Source organism: Takifugu flavidus, chromosome 17 (genome assembly GCF_003711565.1).
Source record: "Takifugu flavidus isolate HTHZ2018 chromosome 17, ASM371156v2, whole genome shotgun sequence".
Classification (NCBI taxonomy): Eukaryota; Metazoa; Chordata; class Actinopteri; order Tetraodontiformes; family Tetraodontidae; genus Takifugu; species Takifugu flavidus.
In genome coordinates this window covers 1964599-1987900 of record NC_079536.1, presented here as the reverse complement: position 1 = coordinate 1987900, position 23302 = coordinate 1964599, and the positions used below count along the sequence as shown (strand labels likewise).

Genomic DNA, 23302 nt, shown 5'->3' with positions numbered 1-23302 from the left:
GAGCTCTATGGGAAGGGCAATTAATGTCTTCCAATTGTTAGCCCCCTACTCTCATTACTTACTGTACTCTAATTCATTCTAATTATTGGAGCCTTTTACCAAGTAATTGCCTTTGGATCAGAGGAGCTGAGACATCAAAAGGTAAATTATGAAATCTCCACACCTATATCGAGTAGGGGGAGTTCGCATTAGCCACGGTGGCTAACATGAAATGAAACCATTGAAAATTGCGGGATTGGTGGCATCTTTGGGGAGAACGCCGGACACGCTGAATATCTGAAGCATCCTCAGGTGTAATTTAGCCGCCGTTAGCTCATTATGCTGTTTTAGCCACGCTCTCTTGTCTTCCGTGAAAGTTTTTTAAGTAAAGTTGCGTAAATCGATAATAATTCTCTTCAGGATGCTGATGGAGACGGTAAGGCAGCGTGGACGTGCTAAAACGACCCACTGCTGCTCTGCTGCTGATCCCGGGGGCCGATGCCTCCGTCTCAGCCACAATCGCGATGAATTCCCACTGTATCGATCCGCTGTTATTTCCATGCTTGAGATTCCAGAGAACAATATCTATTCCCCTCTTGAAGGGTGAAGCTCTACCCCCACCCCCCCACCCCACCCCCCGCTGTTTCTGGGTTTAGGGAAATGACCTCAGACAGTATCTATGACAACACATAACGATCGCTGCCCTGACAGACAAGCTCCTCTTCCCTTTATGTAATCTAGCTGTTATTTATAGTATTTGTGTGCGCGACATTGCCCCCCACCCCCCCACCCCCACCGGTGAACGCATGCCCCCGTGTTCTGTGCGTAGGAGCCTAATATGATGATGTCACCACTCTCTGAGAATGTCAGCGCCTCGTCCTAGCGCCATCGACAGACGGCGCCGGGGCCCGTTTGAGGCTAACCGGGGGCCGATTAGATTTACTGAGAGCCCGGCAGCATTCAGGGAGACGTGGGGCATTCCGGACAGAGGGAAGAGGAAAACTGTTCAGACAGTGACCAATCAGAGGGCAGAACCAGGGCTGATGGGTACGACCTCTCACCCAGTCAAGGCCCGGAAAATGGCAGCAGGGAAACCGACCTTATATTTCACATTTCTACGTCAAACCGGTTCCCAAATGTTGCATTTGTGCATCCAGTAATATAAAACCCTGACATTTATTTAAAATCCAATTTGGCACAGGTGCTGGGGGGGGGATATCAGGTGTGATGGAGTTTTGTGTCACCTCCCTAATGAAGGAGACGAGGCGTGGACGTCGAGGCTGATGAATATGAGCAGATGTCAGCGAGCGATACGGCACACATTCCATCAATCCCCCCCCCCCCCCCCCCATTCCTGCCAGCAAATAAACATGTCTGAATAAGTCATCCGATAAACAGTACGGCCTGTATGGCGCCGCGGAATTACATTAAACCAGGAGTAAAATTGTTGTGTATGTCGGGAGGGGGGTGTAAGTGTGGAAATAATTGAAATAGGATTTGTCATTTAGATATTAAAACAAGACAGGGTAACTGGTTTTATTTATTTCTCGGGGGATCACGTGCACGTCTGTTAATAAAGTGCCTAACAGGAACTGCTCTGCAGCACCCCCCCCACCTCAGAAATTGAGATGGGGCCAGAAGCCCCTGAGAAAATGGGAGAATGAGATGGAAAGAACAGTGTAAAGGTCTTATTGTGATGACCTGCTTAGACTGATATAGCTAAATATTGGCATTTTAATAAAAAGGCCTCCTGACATTTCTGTCATTTTTTAAACTCCTTTATGTCAAGGTGACCTTTTCCCCGCACGCACTTTCTCACGCTCACATTTTCCAGATCGTCCGTGGCCGTTGAAGGTTTGCGGCGGCGGGCTGGGGGTGAGGGGCTATCCTCCTGCAGAGGTGCTCCTCAGCTTCCAGGAGAAGATTTGTCTTTAGAAATGCAAACTTTCAGGGGATGATGCGGGTCGAGCTGGCGTCCGACCCAGCCTCATGTTCCTCTGCCGGACGACCTTTGCGGTTCGTGTAGCTGCTCATTGTGATGCCTTTTACAGCGAAGAATGCAGAGTTTGCTGCCTTCACTTTAAACCGCAGCCTTCTGAAGACCTAAAGAGGCCCTTCTGCCACTGTTGTCCCGGGAAACGCGTCCACGTGTGCGTGAGTGGATTCGCTCCTCGCAGCCGAAGGCGCCATCGGACCTCTTCCTTTGGAGATCACATGACTCGGAACAGCCAGTCGTTTTAGCATTTCAAACTTCCTCTGACAGACGAGCAGCTTCCCTGACACCCACATCAGTGCGAGGGGCCCCGAAGGGGAGCACATGAAACTTTGGATTCGTGGAATCACATTATCCAGTACGCTACCCAAGTACGCTAACAGTTAGCATGACTTGCTTGTTTCATTTTGAGCAAAAGCATTCGCCCGCCCTTAAAATGCCCATCAACACAAAAATGAAACTGCGTCGTTACACAAAGTCAAAGAAAATTACACACCCAGGTGAAAATTGGCCTTTGGAGCCAGTTTTCCAATTTTAATCAAATATTTCCAAGACCATACTGGCATTTTTCCTCAAAACCAGGTCCAAAGAAACCAAATGATTAAAAATCTTAGCAGACCAGTTGCTGAATACGGGTCAGCCTGTTAAATGGCATCTGAGGTAACTCCAGAGTGCAGCCAAATTAATTTTAAATGCATGTTTAGCATTCAGGGGTCTGCATGTTCATCATAGCAACATTAGCTCGTGCGTTTCATCAGCGTTCTTGCTTTTTAGTGGGGGTTGAGAAAAGCAATTTCAAAAATGAGCCATTGCTGCGTATGGAACAATGAAAGTGATCTGTTTCCTGTTTTTTGTGGGGGAGAAATGTTTCTTCATTACACGTGATTATCACTGCAGTGCTGCCGCGTGCGATAATGCTGCCGGGCAGTGCAGGGAAATGGGTGCAGGTTTGCTGTGTGATGCCCATTTTTCAATAATTTCATTTAAATGTCCCTGGTGTTTTTGCCGCTTCAATATAATTTAGAAGATGGCTCTGTCATTCTCTTTGCTCTCGCCAGGCTCTGGGTTTTATAATTGCCTCCTACTTATTCTGAGGCCAGAGGCTAGATGGAGCTGTATGTTAATTGTACGGGCCTCCAGACATTGCACTTGGCAGTCGCCAGTCGCCTGGGCAATGTGGCGAAACTAATAATCTCTAGTTTCAGAATTTCCAAGATAAAGTTAGCATATGACCTTAAGGCTGCCATTAGTTTCTCCATCATCCTTATAGGGAGCGGCTGTGACTTGTATCGCTGTGTATAAGTATGAAATCGATGGTTATTGGGTCACGGAGGCTGCTGGACAAACTTCACTCGATAATCCGCTCTTAAGCAGAGCTAATGAATGCTGCCTCATATTCCATTATCGGATCACTCCAATCATATGAACAGGTAACAGTGGGAGCAGGGCAACAGGTGAGTGGGAAGCAACTCAATCCTGATGCCATAAATAAGTGTGATCTGGCCAGCTGAGGCTCATAAGCGGCGACAGGATGACTGGCAGCTGCCACAGAGTCTCCGCAGAGGTGTGGAGCACCTCGCAGGTCTGCTAACTATTTTCAGGAATGGGGCAGCCTTGACAGGGGCAGAGGGTTCGTTTGTAAGGACCGCAGGTATGTGGCGCTATTTTAGGTGGACGTACGTCCGCTGTATCCGGACCTGTGATTGGTTGGCAGGTTTAACGAGCTCCGGCTCTCCTGGTCGCTGCCCATCGTGCAACAAATGCACATTCGGCCTCAAATTTGCATCTGAAATTAGCTCTTGACAAAAGTGTCAGCCCTGACAGGAAGGCGGCAGACATGTCAGGGTGTTATAATGAAATATACAACACTCTCCACGCGTCAAATTGTGACACCTCGACAGGTTGCGCTTCAGGTTTCATACAACTTACCTGGTAGATTCTCTGGTGGCACCGTCGGAGCTGGTTGGTGAAAATAATTCTACTTTCTAAAATACCTGTAACTCCTCCAGGCTCACAAAACTGCGATTTAGAGCCAGGATATTGAAAATTACAACATCCAAAATTAAGCTTGGTGGATAAAAGGAGAGGTTGGGTGTGCGGTAGCCAAGCATAGCAGTTGCTGTTAACCACGCCACCTAGTGGCCAACATGGAGGTCACAAAACACTGAAAATCATCAGATAAAGTCTGAATATTGTAGCGATACCTGAGCCCAGAGTAGCTTCCCATTGCTGATGTTTGCTGGATAATCCTAGTTTTCCAGATTTTTCCATAAAGCCCCATAAAGAAAATGCGTTGCATATGTTGAAGAAGGCTCGTTCTTTTCCTCTTTTCCATTTTCTTTACACCGAACGCCCGTGTCTCGACTGAAACACCCAGGTTTGCTGCCATGCTTTTTTGCAAATATACATCGAATCTTTGTCATCTGCTGCGGTTATTTGGAGGCAGCCGCCTGAGCCACATTACGGCTGCATTGTTCTCCGTCAGCGCTCCCTTTGGAATGAGCTGAAATTTCCTGAAATGGCAGCAGTGAGTGATCGTGTCCCGGGGAAAATCGCTGTCATCTCTGGCGTTCCGCGGTGGATGTAAAGAGAAACACGTCTAATTGCCTCTTCTCGCGGAGCGCCGGGTCGCGGCGCCAGAATAAACCAACCGCCTTTGTGAAAGAGGAAGGCCGCTCCGTATGTTGCACAGATATGGCTGTGCTTCCCCCAGACATTCAGGCAATTACCATCACTTCTTCAGCCTGAAGAACATCTTCTGTGGGCAGACTTGCTGGGTGCCATTACTGAGGAAGTATTGACTAAGATGACACAGCAGCCGCGTTAATCCCACGATACAGCTGAGCTGATAGCATGTCGAGGACACGTCAATATGTATTCATTAGTCCCATAACTGTCAAAACCCCCCTGGAGATAAATTTCCCCTGACAGGTGAGAGATGGAGCCAGTCCGGTGGCGGCCAGTTTTTACGTCTTCGCCCGCCAATGGACGAAGGATTTACCGGGTCGACAAATGTTTGATAACCTCTCGATGTCGTGTTCCCAGGAGTCTCGAAACTGAAGGATGAAATCGTAAACTCGGACCATCGGAAGTTCAGAGGTCAGGGGCGGAGAGCAGATTTGCTGCCGCGGCTACCGTCGAAGTCGGAGCTGGAGAACAGAACGGCTCTAGAAAACAACAAATGTTTTAAAATTCCAGATACAGGACTTTAAACGCGTATTCCGAGATGTATCTGTTAGCCGAGGCTAGCGTATGGAAGCCCGGAAGGCTTCCATACCCAATTTGGCTTGAGTACCTTCACAAAAATGTTGAAGAGCCACCACTGAGCAGGATACGACTGATTGGTGATGAGGAAATAGAGCAGGATGGATGTGACTGCGATCCAGCAGGACCTGCCTCATGTTCCGCTGTAATTAAACAAGGCGATTCGGTCATGGCGAATGTTTAAGGACGAGTTTCCTCAGCAGCAAAGAGAAGGTCACAGCAGTTTGAGCTTCTCTGCTCATATTATGTCGTTAGGAGCGTAAACCGACTTGTACCTGCAGTTGTTGTTAATGAGGTGATCTCGGGTCAGTGGCTGAAGTGTGTGTGTGTGTGTGTGTGTGTGTGTGTGAGGCAGATGGAGAGTATTCTGACCCGGTTCCCCCAGTGTCGCCAACCTCAGCTTTAAGCATATTGAGCTCTGTTCTACAGCCGCTCTGAGCTGGTTCTCTGGTGCTCTTCTGTGTTTTTCTCCGGAATATTTCTGAAGCGTGCATAAATTCCACGTCTACCAGGAGATCCTCACACTTAACGATGGATTGAGGGAGAGAACTCCCAGGCCAGACTTCCTGGGATACATAAGAAGGCCTTTAAAGCGAGTGTTTTGGAGCTGTAACTTTCACTTTGTTGCTCAGACTTGACTGAATCAGCACTCCTGTCGAGGGAAAACCTTCAGGAGGAACCAGGTTTTCCAGGTATTCCAGAGCCATCGAACATCTGAGCCTGACTCTTAACATTACTCCAAGGACCTGTCCCCACATTCCGCCCGTCTGAATCCCAATAACGGCGCAGCCGTTTTCTTTCCAGTGTGTGTTTTGGTTGCCTAGATACCTCGGTTCTGTAAGACAGCGATTAAGGACTTACCTACATCAAACAGCAACAGGCTTTGACGTCTTCCGCCAACTTCATCTCAGTTAGGACGCCATGTTTCTCCATTAAACAGGTTTTTAAAGCAACAATGGAGGGGGGGGCTGGGTGCTCCTGCTGGGTCCCTCAATGTCCAACCAGTTTATTAACCCAAACACCACAAATATCACAAAAGAAATGTTGCGGTTGTTGTTGCAGCAAATGGAGGGAAAGAGAACAACCAAAGAGGACGAGAGGGTTGGAAAATGTCTGTGCTTTGATGTGATTTTCTTAGAAGGGTCTGGAAAGAGCTCTTACAGGTAAGCGAATGTTGAAATCAAAAGAACTTAGTCGCAAGGTTTTCCCCCTTTTGTCTCCTGTCATAACCACCTTTTATCGAGCTTTTTTACCATCCTATTTCCCCGTGGAGCCAAAATCAGAAAATAACAATAACGATTCAACATGGATTTCTTTCTTAAAGTTCCGCATCGTTTCCGATTGTTCGGGTTTAAAACTTTTCTTGTTTCTGCGAATTTTTTCAACAAAAATGGTTTGAAAGCGGCACTTAAAAAGCACGTGCACGTGCAGCAACGCCGATACCGCCAGTTTGGGCTGTTAAACTGTATATCCTGCCATAAAATGTTGCTCTAGAATCGCGCTTGGTGCCGCGGCAGCTTTAAAACACCCACAACTTTGCTGCTGCCGTCGTTTTATTTGTAGGTTTTTCATCTCATCAATGTGACAGATGCGTGGATTTTGACGTGCCATATGGCCTACGCTCCGTGAAGGCACCACGATTAAGGGATTGCCAGCGACACCTTAACACCTGGTTGTATCGTACCAAGGATCAAACCTCCTGGCCCTGATCTGGCTCCGTACTTCGGGTCCACATGATGGGACGCACGCCTGTCTGGGAGGTGGACTCTCCGTCTCTCTGGGGGGAGGATATCTCAGTTTGCCCCAGCTCAGTCTCGGCTGTTTTGGCGCCGCAGTTTAGTTGAAGCGTGATTGTGGAAACTGGATGATTTTGTTCCGGCGTGTTTGGAATCCTGAAGCAGCTCTGACAGGAGCTCAGCGCAGCCCCGGATAAAATCTGCGTCCGATCTCTGATAACAGACGGTAAATCTGTGTCTGGAGGTGATCTTTGAACCGGAGGTGATCTTGATGTGTGCGTTCTCATCAGTGTGTGATAAGAAGTGAAAAATGGATGCGGCTGACTTCCTCTTAAAACATCCGCTGGAATATTTAGCGAGTACAAACTGCTAAACATCATCCTGCTAAATAATGGAACGTGCAGTTGAAGCAGTTGTCGGAATATCCGCGGTGTAAAAGTGGGCTGCAGCCCATGTGACCTCTGGCCTGGTTGAGAACCTCTCACCTCTCCAAAGGAAAGCCTTTCGCTGTCGTTGCTGATGTTCTTGAGCAGAAATAAGAGCATTTCTTTGAACAAATAATAGGTTTCTAGGAGTTGGAGGCTTTGGCTGGAACTGGTTGAGGAGCAGTCATGCATATAACCGCCGTATATTATTGCTCAGCAGCGAGGGTCTAACCTGAAGTGGCAGTGTGTGCTTGAAATATTGATCATGCATTCAAAGTGCTCTGGCAGAGTGATTCACAAGGCCATGGGTGAGAAAATCCAATGCCTTTAAAAGGCCCAACCGCTCTAAAGCGTCTTAGAAACCAAGCGAATCGTAACGTTAAACGTCGCTTAAACACATCTTCAAAACAAACATCAGCACCGGAGGCCTTGATGATGATCAGCAAATGTTCTCTCTTAGAGCTCCCTTTTCTAATGATGAATCAATTATTGACGTGTTCGTAATCAGGCGCTACTTAGGCCCATTCACGCCGAACACCGGCAGCAGAAAAGCCTGCTTCAGTTTTACCGCTCCAATAGCAATGTTCAAACACACACGGGCAGAATAATAAAGACCCAAATATGTTCTCTGAAGAAGAAAAGACATTTCTGTCCTCGCGGAACCAGTAACTCCAGATTCTGGAAACGGCCCAATAGAAATAAAAGGCAGAGGGAGGCGAATATTCCGAAGCTCCGGAGCACAACAGACCCGGAATAAAAGATGGAAACCCCGGACGGGGTGACACATGAATAGAGTCGCGTTCCCTCTTCAATCATGGCGTTCAAATGATTCCAGTCACATTTCACACAGATATGTAAATCAGCCAGCCGCCGCAGCGCCGCGCTGTTATCGTCGCTCACAAGTGCCGACGTTTATTTCCCGATTTTCCTCTTCAGTTCCTGGAGTTGGCTCCGTGTCTCCCACCGATGCTTCCTGTTCGGTGCAGCGTCCCCGTGGCCGCCTTCAGGATAACCAACGGTTCTGCTGCCCCACTAAACTTTCTTATCGTTTTAAGATCGGCTGCTTTGATGGATTTATACGTTCGCAGGCGTGTTTACATTAGAAGAACATCAAAACCCGGCGAACGGCGCGAGGAAACGGCTCCAGGATGATCGAAGTGGTGTGGGGGGAGGGGGGGGGGGTTGTTCCTCGCCTTTGGGGGTGTTTAATTCAATAGGAAAGATGTTAACTGTTTATTTTTCATTCCGTTTTCTCTTTATCTGAAATAAGGACGTTGTTTATTTAATGTGCTATTTCCAAAAAAAAAGGCTTCCTTTGTTCAGCTGTATGTTCCTGGAAAATCTCCCCGGGAATGAACATCGGTGTGACATAAGACAGGTTTAAAGAGTCCGGCAGAGGCTAGCATAAATTTCCGGAACCGCACGTTCCAGCCAGCTCCTCCTGTGGCTGTTTTTAAGACCTTCTCTACCTACAAATGCTAACGCCATCAATATGTGTGTGCTCGTGAGCTAACGGCTAGCTGAAAAGACCACGTAGCACAAAAGCCAACGGAACTCATTTCGCTTTGTTCAGGAAGCGTCTGCGAGCGCAGCGCACGAGGGATTATTTGAGCTGGAACTGTATAAAGTTCTGATTGTTTTGTGTCACTCAGGATTCAACAAATTTAACATCTGACTGAACCCAATGCAGAAAAGAATCTCCTATTAAAGACCCGCCCGTGTTTGTGATGAAAGATCTTTGGGAAAAATAATGGAATCCATAATGTTTGGGATTTTTGCCAAGAAGAAGAAATGGATCCCAGGCCAACTGAAGGCTAATCAATGAAATATTGATGAAATGTTGTAAGTTTGTATCTCATCTTGGCTCTGTGACCGAGCAGAGGAGCGAGGACAGAGCGGCTGAAATGAAGCTGTGTCTCCTCAGCTATGACGCTCCCTCCCGTGGATGTGGAGCCAATGCCCTTTCGTCTTGGCAGCTCCGCGCTGCCTGTTGTCTCTGGGCTTCTTCAAGCCAAAAAAGACAGACTAAACGCGGCATACCAGCGGAGGGGGACTATCTGGAATTAAAATCCTGGCTGATTTGTGGCTAACGCAGGATTTAAATATCGTCAGTGTGACTTTGATCAAATGCCAAAAGTAAAACAAATATGTGTATTGTTGTATGAACAGAGGGAGATTAATATGTTGGCTGTCGGGCTTTTCCAAATTCCGACATCTTTCTGGCAGTGCAGATTCCCGTCCTGTTACCCTGAAACCAAATAAATGCAGCCAGAATAAAACTGTCAATATTTCTAAGAAATCGACGTAACTCTAAATCCTCTGCGTGTGTGTGTGTCTGTGCGAATGTGTGTATTTTATCTGCGGCCAGATGATTTTAATTTCCTATTAAAAGCCCATCGGCTACTGGCCTGTTTCCATAGCACCCCCGAAGCAGCGCTCTGCGATCACGCTGCAGCGTTCAGACGCACAAATGATCAATCACTCACACACTCCAGAGGAGTGGAGCCTGATGAAAACACACTTTAAAGAAGCTTTAGCATAGCAGAATTAGCATAAAAACAAAACAAACACATAAAGCGCTTGTTACAGACTCTGTGGCGTCTGGTGAGATGTGTTCAAAACCAAAGGTAATTATTGGTTTTTTGTACTCCCAGTTGTGTTTTTCCTTGACCTCAATTGGAAAACAGGTTTTTGCCTCGTCGCTGTTTGAGCTTTGTGGGGTGTGTTTTTCTTATTTGTGAGTGGTTTAAAACAGGTTTAAAACACAGGCTCACTCGCCATGCTATGCTATGCTATGCTAGCTGGCAGCAACCACAGAACGGGTCTAAAAAGAAAGGGTAAAGCCAATATTTAGCAGGATGGCGGGTGAAATAAATCATGCATGAGGCATTTGCATGGCCCCTCCCTTGAAAACAAAGTGGCCGAGTCATTAGGGACCCCTCCCACCTCGCGTGGCTGCTGGTGATAACCGCCGCCCCCGCTGCCTGGCTTCCGCCTGCTGAGCAGTCCAGCGTGGACAACCTGGGACGCCAGAGCTGTAAACCTCCTGCCACCCCCTGGACGGAGGTGTTATTAATGTAATATAGCACATGAAACAGGGACGGGGGGGTGGGGGGGGACGCAGCAGAAGCCCCACATCACGCTGAGGACGCCATATTGTCTTCTGCCAGATGTGACCGTTTCAAACGGATGATTGACTTCGCCGCTCGGACGGGGTTTTATCAACTGTATTCCCATCCCGCATTTACTCGGCGACCCTGCGTGACCCCCCCACCACAGAAGCACGTCTATATTTATTCATTCATTGATTTATTCTGTCCTCTCTCTCTGCTGTCCGTAATATCTGGGTCCCTTTCATCACCAAAGAGGTGACAGCTGGTTTTGTCAGCTCCGCGTCGACGCTGCGTCTCGTTTTAGCTCGCGGGCCGTTGTTGGACATAAATAAGTGTGTGTTGTCACAACTACCATTTATATCTGTTAAGATGACAATTACGTCTTTCACTCTTTAATATCCTATTCAAGTGTTTTTCCGTCGCTCCAACCAGCCGCTGAAGCTCCTTTGACAACTGGAAACAACAGAATTGGGCAGCATAATGGGATTAAACAGTATTTATTGTCTACAATCTGAAAGGCCGATATAAGCTTTTGTGAAACTGTCATGTAGAAATTTACTCCGCACTGGTCACAATGGTTGCAATTATACGTCGCGAAGCTAGCTGAATAGCTTTTAGCGAGTTGAGTTAACCATTGTTCCCGCATTTCCGCCACTGGATGAGTGGTTATGATGCTAACGGATGCTAATGGGGGTGCTAGCGGAACCTCAATGTGGAAACCGCCCCTGTGGAACCAGTTTTACATTTAACCCTTAAACACTGCTGGTGCCCCCCTGGGTTCTCCACCAGCCGGGGGTCCACAGTTGTCCACTACGGCCAGGGCGCCGTCCAGCGGTGCAGCAGAAGAGTCTCCTCAATTGTTGTTTCCGACTGTTTCCGACCCGACTGTTTAATTCACAGAAGGAAAAGTCAACGTCACGGCTCCGCCGCTCCGTCGCTACTGCTAGCCTGTATCTGGGAAAAGCAGCCGTTGTCAGAGGAATTAATTACCCTTGAGAAAGCGACACGAACGTTGCTACCGCCGCTGGTTCGTTTCCGGTGTCGTTGCTGGGGCAACAAACGCAGAACAAGCGTTGCGAACCGATTCCACCGACAAAAAAGCCGGTTTGGAAGTTTTAGCGGACATCTGCTTGTCTTTTGTGTAATAAAGCCCCTCGTGTTCACCAAGGTTGATCACATGATTGCTGCTTGGTATTCGCCTGTTGCTCTGAAAAGCAACGCCGGCTGCGGGAGTGTGGAAGGAATGTGTATAAATAAAGATAACGCCGATGGAGATACGAGGACGGATTGAAAATCGCTGAACAGCTGCCAAAAAGCAACAGACCCCCCCCCCCCCCCCCCCGAGCGAAGGTCTGCTGGACACACGCTCACGTTGCCTCCGCCGAGCCGCGGCTCTGCTAGCTGTAGCTGTCCTTCCTCGCCGGTGGTGTGATGCTGGGAGGCCAGGAGTTAAATGGCCGCCGCCGCATCGATCCGGGGTCGGAGCCGAGCCAGCCGGCTGATGCAGAGGTCAACCGACAGCTCCGTGCTCCTCCTTAACTCCCTGATCTCGGCTTTAAACCACTCTGACACGCCGGTTCCACTCCGCGCGCCTCTAAAATCCATACGAGAACCCGTCTCGTCAGCGCACCAATTTGGCCTTTTCAGTTTGATTTTGTTTCACTTCATAAAAGCTTTGCATATTTACTCTGGGCGCCGAATAAGCCGCGGTGCGTGTTTATCACGCCGCTCCCGGTGCTCACCTTTATGCACGCCGACGTGGCGAGGGAGCTGATTGCGTTTGAGTGGCTGCAGAAACACTTCATTTGCACCATGTCACTCGGGGAATTGACTCCTGGTGGCGCCGCCGCCTGCTGCTGTATTACAACTGTAGCCCTGGAAACCGGATTATGCAAACATGGAGAAGCCTCCCGTGAGCCAAAGTTACATCCAAGTGCAAAATTAGCCGAGCGCTGAGAGACAAACAAGATCACAGACGGCGAGAGCAGAGGAAGCTGGGGGGGCTGGGGGCTGGGGGCTGGGGGGTGGTTAGAGGCGGGCGTAATATTCCCCCAAATGTGTGACGCTGATGCGTTTGGTGACTCGTGGGGCGACAACGACTGGGCTGACTCGGAGAAGAGCCCCCCCCCCAGGGCTGATCTGCCGACACGTTTTCACACGCCAGCGTCTTTAACAACTCGACTGGAAACTGGTCCCTGATTGCGCTGTGGGAAATCTCCCCAGCTGGACCACGTTTTATACTCCGCTGGCGTCGGGGCCGAGTGGAAACAGCGGCGACCACGGAATGCTGATTCACCTCGGAGGCCCTCAGAGGGTCCGAACAGAAAGTATTCTTAAAGAAAAGGACTGGAGCAGATGCCCTCATGTATGGGAGGGGAAAACGCCTTGAACAGGAGGAAACCTTCAGCAGGACCAGGCTCGGATGAGAGGACCCTCCTGCTGATAGTAGTGCAGGAGAAGGGAGGATGGATCGGTGGGGGAGGAGATAGAGAGGATAAGAGTGGTTAAAGTTGTTTTACAGTGGGGTCAGAGGTCAGCGACACCTGTGTACAAGTCCCTTCTTAATAAACGAGGACCTGTTTGGGAGCTTTGAGGGACAGTTCTTGAAATTTAACGTAAAAAGCACAAATTCCATCTTTTGGAAGCTTCATAAATGTGAGCTGGATTTGAAGCTCAGGTCAGAGTCAGATTGAACACAGCTTCAGTCAGCCGTGAACGTTGGCGGGTTAATTCCCACGAGCGCATGAAGTCCGTGATTCCGTACACGAAACAATGAAGTGGTTCATTAGGAGGCAAGAAAACGCTGAGCGGACTAAAAATAGAGCCGTTCTCATCAAGGACTCGGCATTAACAACCCCTCGCCGCCCCCCAGCGTGCACACAGACGGGTTATGTAATGGAATCAAAATCTCTCCTTTGTTTGGAAGTGTGTAGATGGGAAGGGGGCGTGGCCAGGACCACCACATGACTGTGGACATTTTTTTCTTAATCATATTCTTTGTTTTTCTCACATGTAATCTTAAAAAAAAACCTCCGCTTGATGCTGACTGGCCCAAAATGAAAAGCAAACGCTGCGGTGACACTCTGATCAAAGTAAATGAGTCATTAGGAAGATGTAGGCTCTCTGCTCCGTCTCCATTTTGTTTTCCCATGACAGGATGCGACGGCGGCTTTGAATGTGTATCAGGCAACGTGTTAATTGATGTCACAATCAGAAAACACTGGGATGAAAGTGGAGAAAGAAAGAAAAAATAAATAAATTACTGTGCCGCTGTTTATTTTAAGTCTGTCTCTGTCAAGGAGCTTTGATGCTTTGATTCTGTTCACGGAAGATATCAATCCAAAGTGTCACCTTTGACAAAAACAAAAAGTCCCTTTGATCTGCGGCAAAATGTCCCTTTGATCTTCACTGGTCTGCAGCAAAAAGTGTCTTTGATCTGCACTGGTCTGCAGCAAAAAGTCCCTTTGATCTGCACTGATCTGCGACAAAAAGTCCCTTTGATCTTCACTGGTCTGCGGCAAAAAGTCCCTTTGATCTGCGGCAAAATGTCCCTTTGATCTGTACTAGTCTGCGGCAAAATGTCCCTTTGATCTTTACTGGTCTGCAGCAAAATGTCCCTTTGATCTGCACTGGTCTGCTTTGTTGTGGACACAAAAGAGCCGTGACTGGTCGAGCTGTGAACGCGCTTATTTACTTGCACAGACATTTTAAGAGCGACTAATGCGCCCGTCAGTCGTCACAGGACTAGCTAGCAACTCTACAGCGGTAGAGGTCAAAGGCCAACAAGCTTCTGGACACCGACGCCAGTTTTGATGTCCTTGCTGACGGTGGTGAGCGCTCATTTGAACATTAAATGTTATTACGGCCCAACATCATCGTTCTGGACCGACCGGCCGGCCTGCTTTGGCCCTTGCCTTTTGCTGACTGGTGAACTGACCTCCTCTGACACCTGACCTTTAGCTAGCTTCAACACGCTCATGGCTGGACTGTAGGAGGAAGATGAGGCTGTTGATGACTAAAAATGCCGACTCTTTATTAGAAATTCCGCACCGCGGTGCGTTTTGCAGGGAGAGGCTCCTCCCACGTGCTCTCCGTCCAGCCATCGATGATGGCTAATTCCACATGCCCCCCCAGCAGCAGATTTCAAGGGCTGCAGTTTATTCATGACTTTCCAAGTGGGCCGTCATTTACATCTGCTGGCTGCTCATTATTCCAGGACTGCTGTTTTCTCCATTAGGAGATGAATTCGCCGGCTGACGATTTGCATGAACACCTGTCGGTGCTTTGTCTCCCACTGATACCTGCTGAATTTCAAGCACTGATTGTTCTCTTCTGTTAACTTCTCCGCCAGTCACGAGGTGTCCTCTTCCAGCTGCATCCGCCGTCCCGCGTTCATCCTAACATTCAATTTAGGAGTGTCTCCTGCTCCAAGTTCTTCTAGTTCTTCTCGCTGCTAAAAAATATAGATCCAGGCAGTTACGGGGGTTTAACTAAACATTCATTTAAGAAAAATCCACATATATGCAGCCAGTACGAGCGCACGGCTTCAAGCATAATTAATTATCTTTCACTCATTCGGCCTCCCCTGACATCTAATTAGTATTTCCATAACTAAAGAAAACATTAAATTAATAATACGCTCACATCGTATGAAAATCTATGAGCGGGCCGGCAGCCCAAGGATCCTGCCGTCTCAGTGGTGATGAGTTGGATTCTGCCTCCGTAGTTTGTTATAAATACTGACTGGCTATAGGGGCCATGCATCACCTGGGCAGATAGGCCAGTAAAGCGATGATGCGTGTGTCCTTGGCACGGTGGGGGCGGGGGGCGGGGAGAAGGGCTCATAGCTTTTATCTGCTCAGGCATCAGCAGAGAATAGCAGTCACAAGGTCAGCCTTGAAGGTGGAACATCAGCAGAACGCCGGCTATCACAATTCATTTAGCGCTCGTGGGCCGTGGGCTGAGACCAAATCTTCCTCCGTTAATAGCGGTTCGCGAGAGGAGCGTGAGAAAGGCCGCTTCGGGGGTTTCTGACGGCGGTTGTGACAGAGGCGACTCTCCCAGTGGCGCCCGGTACCGAGCGCTGTTTGGCGTTGACCTCATGCAAATGGGAGATAAATAATTCAGGGGTGATTGAGTGAAGCGAATGGAGGGGGAAAAAATGATTTACGCTTCTGGTCAGCGTCCGCCGGCCGTCTCATCAGCCTGTATCGTGTCCCTCAGGGGAGGAACGTTCAATCTGGGGAGGCAGATTTCTTCCAGGCGTTTGTTTGAGGTTTGTGCTGGAGCGGGTTTGACGTTAGAACCTCTCGCAGTCGGCGGCAGTCATAAATCAAACGTCGTCGCTCGGAGATCCGCTCGACTCCAGGCTGCAGGTCACCTGTGGCAATTATTGCTTTTTATTGTGTCGTCTTCTTGCCCTCTTTTCCTCTTTTGCGGTCACGGGGAGGGTAAACATTTGGGCCAGTTCATCACAGGGTTTAGTTGTGGATTTAGTACCTTGCTCAAGGGTACCTCAGCAGTGCTGAAGGTATTCTGGCACCTCCCTTACTACTGGAACACCTTCCATGTTTTGGCTAGCAGCAGTTTTGCCGGCTCACCGAGAAGTTTCCTCAGCTGGAGGAGCTTCTGCTGTCGTACATGCGTGAACGTTGCGTCACACGCTAACATGCTTGGTCAGGGATCGGGCTGAAAATAGGCCCTGCTTACGTAAAATATGCAGAAATAACGCAGAATTTGATGGACTACTGTAGCCTACCAACAGGGGGCACTAAACATACACTCGCTTCACTTTTCCAACCTCCCGATATCATCAAGCCATTACAGCGTGCACCGATTCATTTGGGATGGTTTAAATCACGAGACAACTTAATCTTTTAGCTTCTTTATTGGGTAAATTCGTAGTTCTGTTAGTAAGTAACAGCAGATTTGAAGCCCGTTAGACATTTTACTTAGGATTTTCTCTTCATGTCCATCATCAGATTAACACTAAATATAATGTCATATGACCTGGCACTCAGTAGTCTGCTCCATAATTGGAAATAACATTAATTAGGAAGCAGCTCAGTGCAGTTTTTGATGACTTGGATGAAGCTAAAGCTGCTTCTTAGTTACATTAAAAATGACTGGCGCTCCACATATTTAAATAAAAATGAAGAATTTCCCTGCCGTAGACAAGCAAAGGGGCCCAAGAGAGTCCCATCTGAGGGACGTGATGAGAGCGATGGCACTTGGCAGAGACCCCGTGTTTGCTTAGCGTTGTTGTCGAAGAGGGTCGAAATCCAACAGATGGTCAAACAATAACCAGAAGCAAGAAGCACAGTCCCGAGAGAGGAGGGCTGTTGGAGGCGTTGGCGTCCAGTCGCCTTCGCCCGTGTCCGGCCTTACTGACGTGCTCCTGCCCGTGGTGCCGGTCCATTCGACAATAAACCACGCCGACAGTCAACGCCGTGACATCTGCCGCACGGCGTCTGATGGCCGGCAAAAGTCATCCGCAGCCTCGATCTGCGAGAGGAAGCAGATGAAATGTGCAGAGGAGAGCCAGCGGAGTGCGCCGCGCGCTCTGTTTTTGGCAGATAAGTTGGTAACGTGGAGCAAATTCAATCGCCGCGTTCATTCATGAGCCCTAATGTTGCCGGTGCTGAGTCCTGACCTTGACAGACGCGCTGGTGATCGCAGCTGCCCAGGATAATCACAGAAACGGCCCTCCGAGGCCTCTACGGCGGTGGGCACTATGGCTTGTTTACAAAATCTAATATTTGGAGTTTTTGGACTGCTTCTGCCAACATTCCCACGCAGCGAGCGACTCCATGAAAAGGCTCTGAGGCCCAGAGGGACCAGATGGGGTGGGGATCACACCTGGGCTTTAGGTTCAAGGCTGCAACGCCGGCGTGTAGGACAAAGCGCCGTCAGCAGCTGGAACCGTGGGTGTGGGTGGAAATGCCTGCGCTGAACTCCAGCGAGCTCTGATTGGGATTTCTGATGCGAAATGTTGCTTCTTTACACGGGAAGTTTTCCAACATTTATTAGTTAAAAAAAAGAAAGTAATGGAATTTGAACAGTATTTGAAGTACCCAGCATTCAGAAACTGTAGTTGCAAGTGCATTTACCAGCTGCTAGTGCATTAAAACTGGGTGCAAACTCGTCTCAGAACATAAAGGTTCTCCTGCATGAATGAGGAAGAATCTTTTAACGAAACAAGTTAAGCAGCCTTTAAAGAAAAGGCTAAACATGACCCATCACAAAGAGCGTCCTACCAGTGAGCTACGAGCTCGCTCGGTACTGGAAAAGAGACACACACTCGGTCTTTGGGTGGGTTGGGTGATTCTTCATTCATTCCAGTAGCTCCAGTAGAGAATTTTCTACATAAAGAGTGATAGCTAGCTTCTTTAGCCACCAGAAGGGAGAGAAGTCTAAAAGCATTCGTTTGTAATAAAAACACATATGGTGACGTTCCACTGTGAAACTTGAATCCACATCTCATGTATTATTCACAGATTTTTCCGAGTGTTCATTCATTTTAATCATTTATATTTTGCTGACTGTAAAAAAAAGCTGATGAGCCAACTCTGCCTCAGGGAAGAAAAAAAAATAAAATCCCAAGCCATCGTAGGTCTGTAAACTAGCAGTTCCGTCTCATTCACCGCAGTGCCATTAATCAATAATGCCGAGCGGTACTGGACCAGCTCACTTGACGGATCTTTATTCAAAACACTTTGCAAACCCAGATAAAATGTTGCTTTTTTTTCTAAGCAGTGCAATGCAATTAAATAAGCCCAAACGCTGCTTCCTGTTTGAAAGGAACCGCCGCGCGGCGTCACGTTGGAAGATTCCCGCCATTATTCATTATTACCCCTCGTTCATTAAGCGGTTCCTCCTCTGGAATGCCAGCGACTGCTCCACGGACGCTTTTCACAGCGCGGATATTTTCAGAACATGTTGTCGAGAGCAGGAAATCAGCGTCAGCGCAGCCCAGGAGGCTGCGAGACAAAAGTGGAAGAGGTCTGTGCCACCCAGGGACCACTGGCATTTGATATTTCTGTCTGCGTCTCCAGAGCTGGAACCAAACAGACCGAGTCCCACGACTTGGAGCTCTCAGCTCAAATAAACAAAGCATTCATTTACATGTATTAATATTAAGTGAAGACTGTTGGTTTCTTCACAAGGCTAGCATCATGCTGTTTATGATGGAGACGATGATACACAAGTTCATTGTTAAGGGGTTACTTCTTGATCTTGCCACATGTCTTTTAAATGTATATTTATGAGGACCCCTGGCACTTGAAAGCAAGCCAAGAGGAGCCCCGAGCACGTAATTCCCCCCAATTAATGTATTTATTCAACAGCATGTTCAAGCTTTGGTGTGCCCTCTCTTTTCAATCTGCCCTTTTGAAGATGTTGTTCTGCACTTTATAGCTCTGATGCACATTGTTTTCATTCCTGCTGCAGCGATAACGGCATTTTCGCGAGGACAGGGTGGAACATGTGATTTAAGATGCGCATAAACAGAGACGGAAATAAATACGCGCAAAGGAGGGGAAAAGAAACGGCTTTCTGGTGGGAATCAGAAATGGAGCATGAAGCTTATGAAACAGCAGCGCCACAGGCTCGTACAATTATCTTTTCAATTCCCATGGCAAAGAAATGTTATTGTTCCAGCAATATTTTCCGAGGAAAAAAAAAGATTTTCTCTGAAATCTTTACCAATTTAGGAGAGCACGCTTTGCTCCCAGATCAGGAGTGCAGCATTGATGGGAAAAAATAGAATTACCAGCAACCTCCTCTGGACCAAAGGTCAATCTGCAGGATTCATCTCCGTGTTCTGGATTCTGTCAGCCCTTCTGGAAGCCTTTTGGGCAAGGATCCATTTCCACTGATGTCGGCCTAATCTTTAGATAACGACCGTGGTTTAACACATTTAAACTGTTCATATCAACATGTCAAACATCTCGACAGAGCGGTTTTTTGAGTTGAGACTCACTTCCAGGAGACACTTTTGCTTAAATCACCAGTAAAATCACCTGTAAAACCAGTTCAAACCAGTGTCCCAGTGTCCTGGTGCCGTTATATTTGACCATTCAGACCATAAAACTGGTTTCAGGAAGAGTTTTTTTTCTTTTCCTTTAATTGCTGTATTGAAGAAATAAACTAAAATGTTTTTTCCCCCAAAAAAGAGCACCAGCACAGCAACAATGACAAGCATTTAGTCACCGGTGCAGTTTAATTACCGGAGTTTAGAGCGGAAGAGGGAAAGGTTACAGTGTAAATATAATGTATTATCCAGACAGATCCACAAAGAGGACGTAGCTACTTCATTTGACCAATGAGGAGCTTCTTATGTTCCTTATGTTGGAGTGGTGAGTCCATGAATCGATCGCTGTCGTTTTGAATAAAAGAGCAGCTGTGTTCTCTTCTCAGCGTCTCTGGCGCTCGTCTGAGAGCTTCCTCAGCAGATTAAAGTCCACGTTCTCCGGCTCAGACGGACTATTTTCCACATCTGACTGGCATGGCTCTCCTTCCCTGCTTCTAATATTGTGTCCCTTTCCTCCCGCTGCCCCAGGGAGCTCTTCTCGGCATCCGCGGGGGCGTTTTCCCATCGTCGCCGGAGATTGGCCCCGGTCATTGAGTAGGAAGAGACGGGAGCGCGCTACAGTGTGACCCTATGGGGTCATTTATCCAGTGCGATCAATCTCCAGATGAATACGTCTGCTGCCTTTCAGGGAGCGGAGATGTTGTCACAGCAGGGAGATCAGATTTGGGGGGAGCGTCCTTCTGCATCTTAGAAAGCGCTTCTCCTGCCAGAAAAGATAAAGAGTTCATTTTAGCCGTTATACTCCCTGACATCAGTCATGAATCAGCACGAGGGTCGAAGAGAGGAACGCCTATCTGCACCTCTGGAGGGGAGTGATCAGCCTATCAGAGAACATCCTCCATCCAGCTGCCAAAGCTCACGGGTCCTGATCAATAATCCCTTGATATTAAATTAATAAGGTCCAAGTCCATTTCCTGTAATGATGCAGTGAAAATCCCAATCCTCCACCTGTGAACCGTGACTGTAACCAGTCTGGATAAGCGCCCCGGGGCTCCTATAGATATTCCAGTATGGAGCAGCGATCAACAGATCAATAGCTTTATCCTCAAAGTGACACCATTCCCAGGGCTGGAAACTTTCCCATGATCCCTGAGACTAAAGGAAAAGTACCTGCTGATAACTGACACTGCTGCTCGGGGAGCGTGGGCGGAGGGGGGCTGTTGGCCAGGTTCCTCTTCGCCGTGAGGTAGATTGATTAGCGATGAGGTCATAATTGCTGACTGAATCACGTCCATGGTTAATCAATCTTTGGCTGAGGGATAAATTGGTTGGGTGAAAAAGGACAATACTTCATGAGGTGATGCACGGTTGATAAAGGACATTTTCATTCATCACCGGCGAGGCTTCGCTTGATGGATACGCGGCCATCAATGGCAGCTCTATCCATCAATCAGGGCAGGAGGGAGGTCAGCTTTGAAGATCAAAGTCAAGCACACGACTAGATGGTCAGGGAGGCGTGCCCAGGCCCAGTAAAGACCTGTCAGCTGTTCAAAGGGATGCAGGGACGTCATTACCTTCCTCAGGCCACCTTCAACTGTCCGATTTGTCTCCTAATCCTCAGGTTAACTAGACGTGGGAATAAATTGGGCTACTCGGCTCTCATGGTTTCCTGATAGCTTTATGTGGGGAACAAATAATGGATTATAAAATGGTTCCTTAGCTGCTACACCTGCTTTGCCTTTTCTAAATGGTAATGCTACATAATTAGCATATCATCATAGTGGTTCTTCAATTATTTCAACAATACCAAATACTTCGGGTAGGACAAAGCTCACGTAATCGTTGGCTCATGCTTCCACGCAGCGTATGTGTGTGTGCGTGTGTGTGTTTGCATGCCTGCGTGCGTGTAATATTACAAACGATGCGTCAACACCGTTATTGTTGAATTGGCAGCGATACGGCAGGTAGCCGACATAAAAGATGGAAGAGCAAACACACCAATCAGCAGCCTATAGTCTGAAGCTCCGCCCAAATCTGAAGCCCCGCCCAAGTCCGGAGCTCCGCCCAAGTCCGGAGCTCCGCCCAAGTCCGAAGCTCCGCCCAAACCCACCGAATCCTGTCAAGTGACGTTGAACATCTCTCACCTAAAGCTGCAGCTCCACCTCTCGGAATGCCGACCCGGCTCGGCAGAACATGCGCCTCCTCCCGCTCTTCACAAAGCCCAATATTCCTTTTGGTTTAATGTTGTTTCTGACAGTTCTGGGTGCAGAGTATTTCACTCTGCACCTCTCAAATTATGAATCTCGGCGGCAGCCTTTGATCTTGGCTCCTTTTGAACCAAATTCAATAAACATAATAATAAAGATGAAGGGAACAGAAGCCTTTTTTCCCCTCCCACCACTGGGCTTCTTGTTATCCAAAGCTCCGTACTGTCTGTTGCCGTAACGTATACTACCCTGCTGCCCCCGGAGGGGGCGGGGCTGCGGAAATGCCCCAAAGCAGACCTAACTTTCACAGATGGTAAAACACGTCCACATGAAGGCAGAACCCAAAGCTCCGGGTGGGGTCTACATCAGCCTGACGTCACCTCCTAAAGATGTTTGTTTGTCTGCTCCTCTAACGAACCTGCCCCTCGTCTTCCTCACCCCGGGTATCTTCCTCCCCTTTGCTTATTAAAGGCATTTGCCACCCAGGCTACGAGCAGGAATCCCTCTAAGCAAATGTGCCTGGATTTCCTTATTTCTGCCCAGAGCCAGTTCAGCCTGACGGGGGCTCGGCGCTGATGCCACAGCCGTTTTATTCAATTATGTCCAAGTCACCCGGGATCATTTAATTGCACAATTATTAACAAAATCATCTTCAGTGTTCCTGCGCTCTGGGCTTAATGAATGAATTCAGTGGAACCAAAGTGCTCAGCCCAAGATGGAGAACAGATACAGATTCTTGCTCTCTTCCTCGCCCGTATAATCAAATTACTTCATAACCTGAGAATGAAATTAATTGAAGTCATAGGCGGCTGAATATCTGGGTTTAATAAAAGTTAATGGAAAGTTGCTATTCATCGCCACGAGCCTTGAAAGGTATCTTTCCCCCGAGTAAACTGAGTGCTGCTTGGGGCAAGAAGGCAAAGAAAAAAGGCAAAATGATTCCCAGAATCACAGAGAAATTAGTCAGAGAGGTAAAATAACAAAGCATTCCATCATATTTGTGTCTCTGCTTTCATTACTCAAATTAAATCCTGGCTGATCCAGCTCTGGTGGGGGAGGGGGGAGTGCGAGAAAACCTACGGCAGCGTTAACATCAGCACTGAAACTGCTGCCTGCTATTTAAATACAAGGTGGGATTCTTTATATCCCTCCTCCCGCCGGCGTGATGCCTTCACACGTTCAGATTGCTGAGCGATACCTCCACTTCTAGTCAGAACCCTCCTTTAAAAGCCAGCATCACTCGTAAAAAAATTCGTATACATACGCGAGACAAAGTAGACCCCCCCTGTCCCCAGTCCAGTTCCCCACCTCTCAGGATCTGGGACTGAGCGGGTCTTGGGTTGCGTCCCTCCCTCATCTGATGAGGCCGCGAGCGCATTTAATTTGAAACTCTCCTGACCTGCACGCACCCTCTCTGCATCATTGTGGGGGTGTCATTGCCACGCGGCACTCATTTAGCCTTGCACCGTTGTTTTGCATGCTCAGCGTGCGCTGAAAGAACGTACTGATTAACTTTTGAGGCCAGAAGTCGCGGACGGCGATGATGATGGGTCC

The 23302-nt window shown here is 48.2% G+C and overlaps 2 long non-coding RNA genes across 2 annotated transcripts in view; one reads left to right on the top strand and one right to left on the bottom strand.

Annotated features, from left to right (window-relative positions):
* LOC130513774 (uncharacterized) overlaps nt 1-23302 on the top strand; it is a 175082-nt gene that overhangs the window by 137910 nt on the left and 13870 nt on the right. The gene's annotated exons all lie outside the window — the stretch shown is intronic.
* On the bottom strand, nt 19712-22363 carry LOC130513775 (uncharacterized). The gene is made up of 2 exons (XR_008946827.1): nt 21686-22363; nt 19712-20304 (listed from the first exon to the last, which is right to left on the bottom strand). It is a non-coding gene; the product is annotated as an uncharacterized LOC130513775 (long non-coding RNA).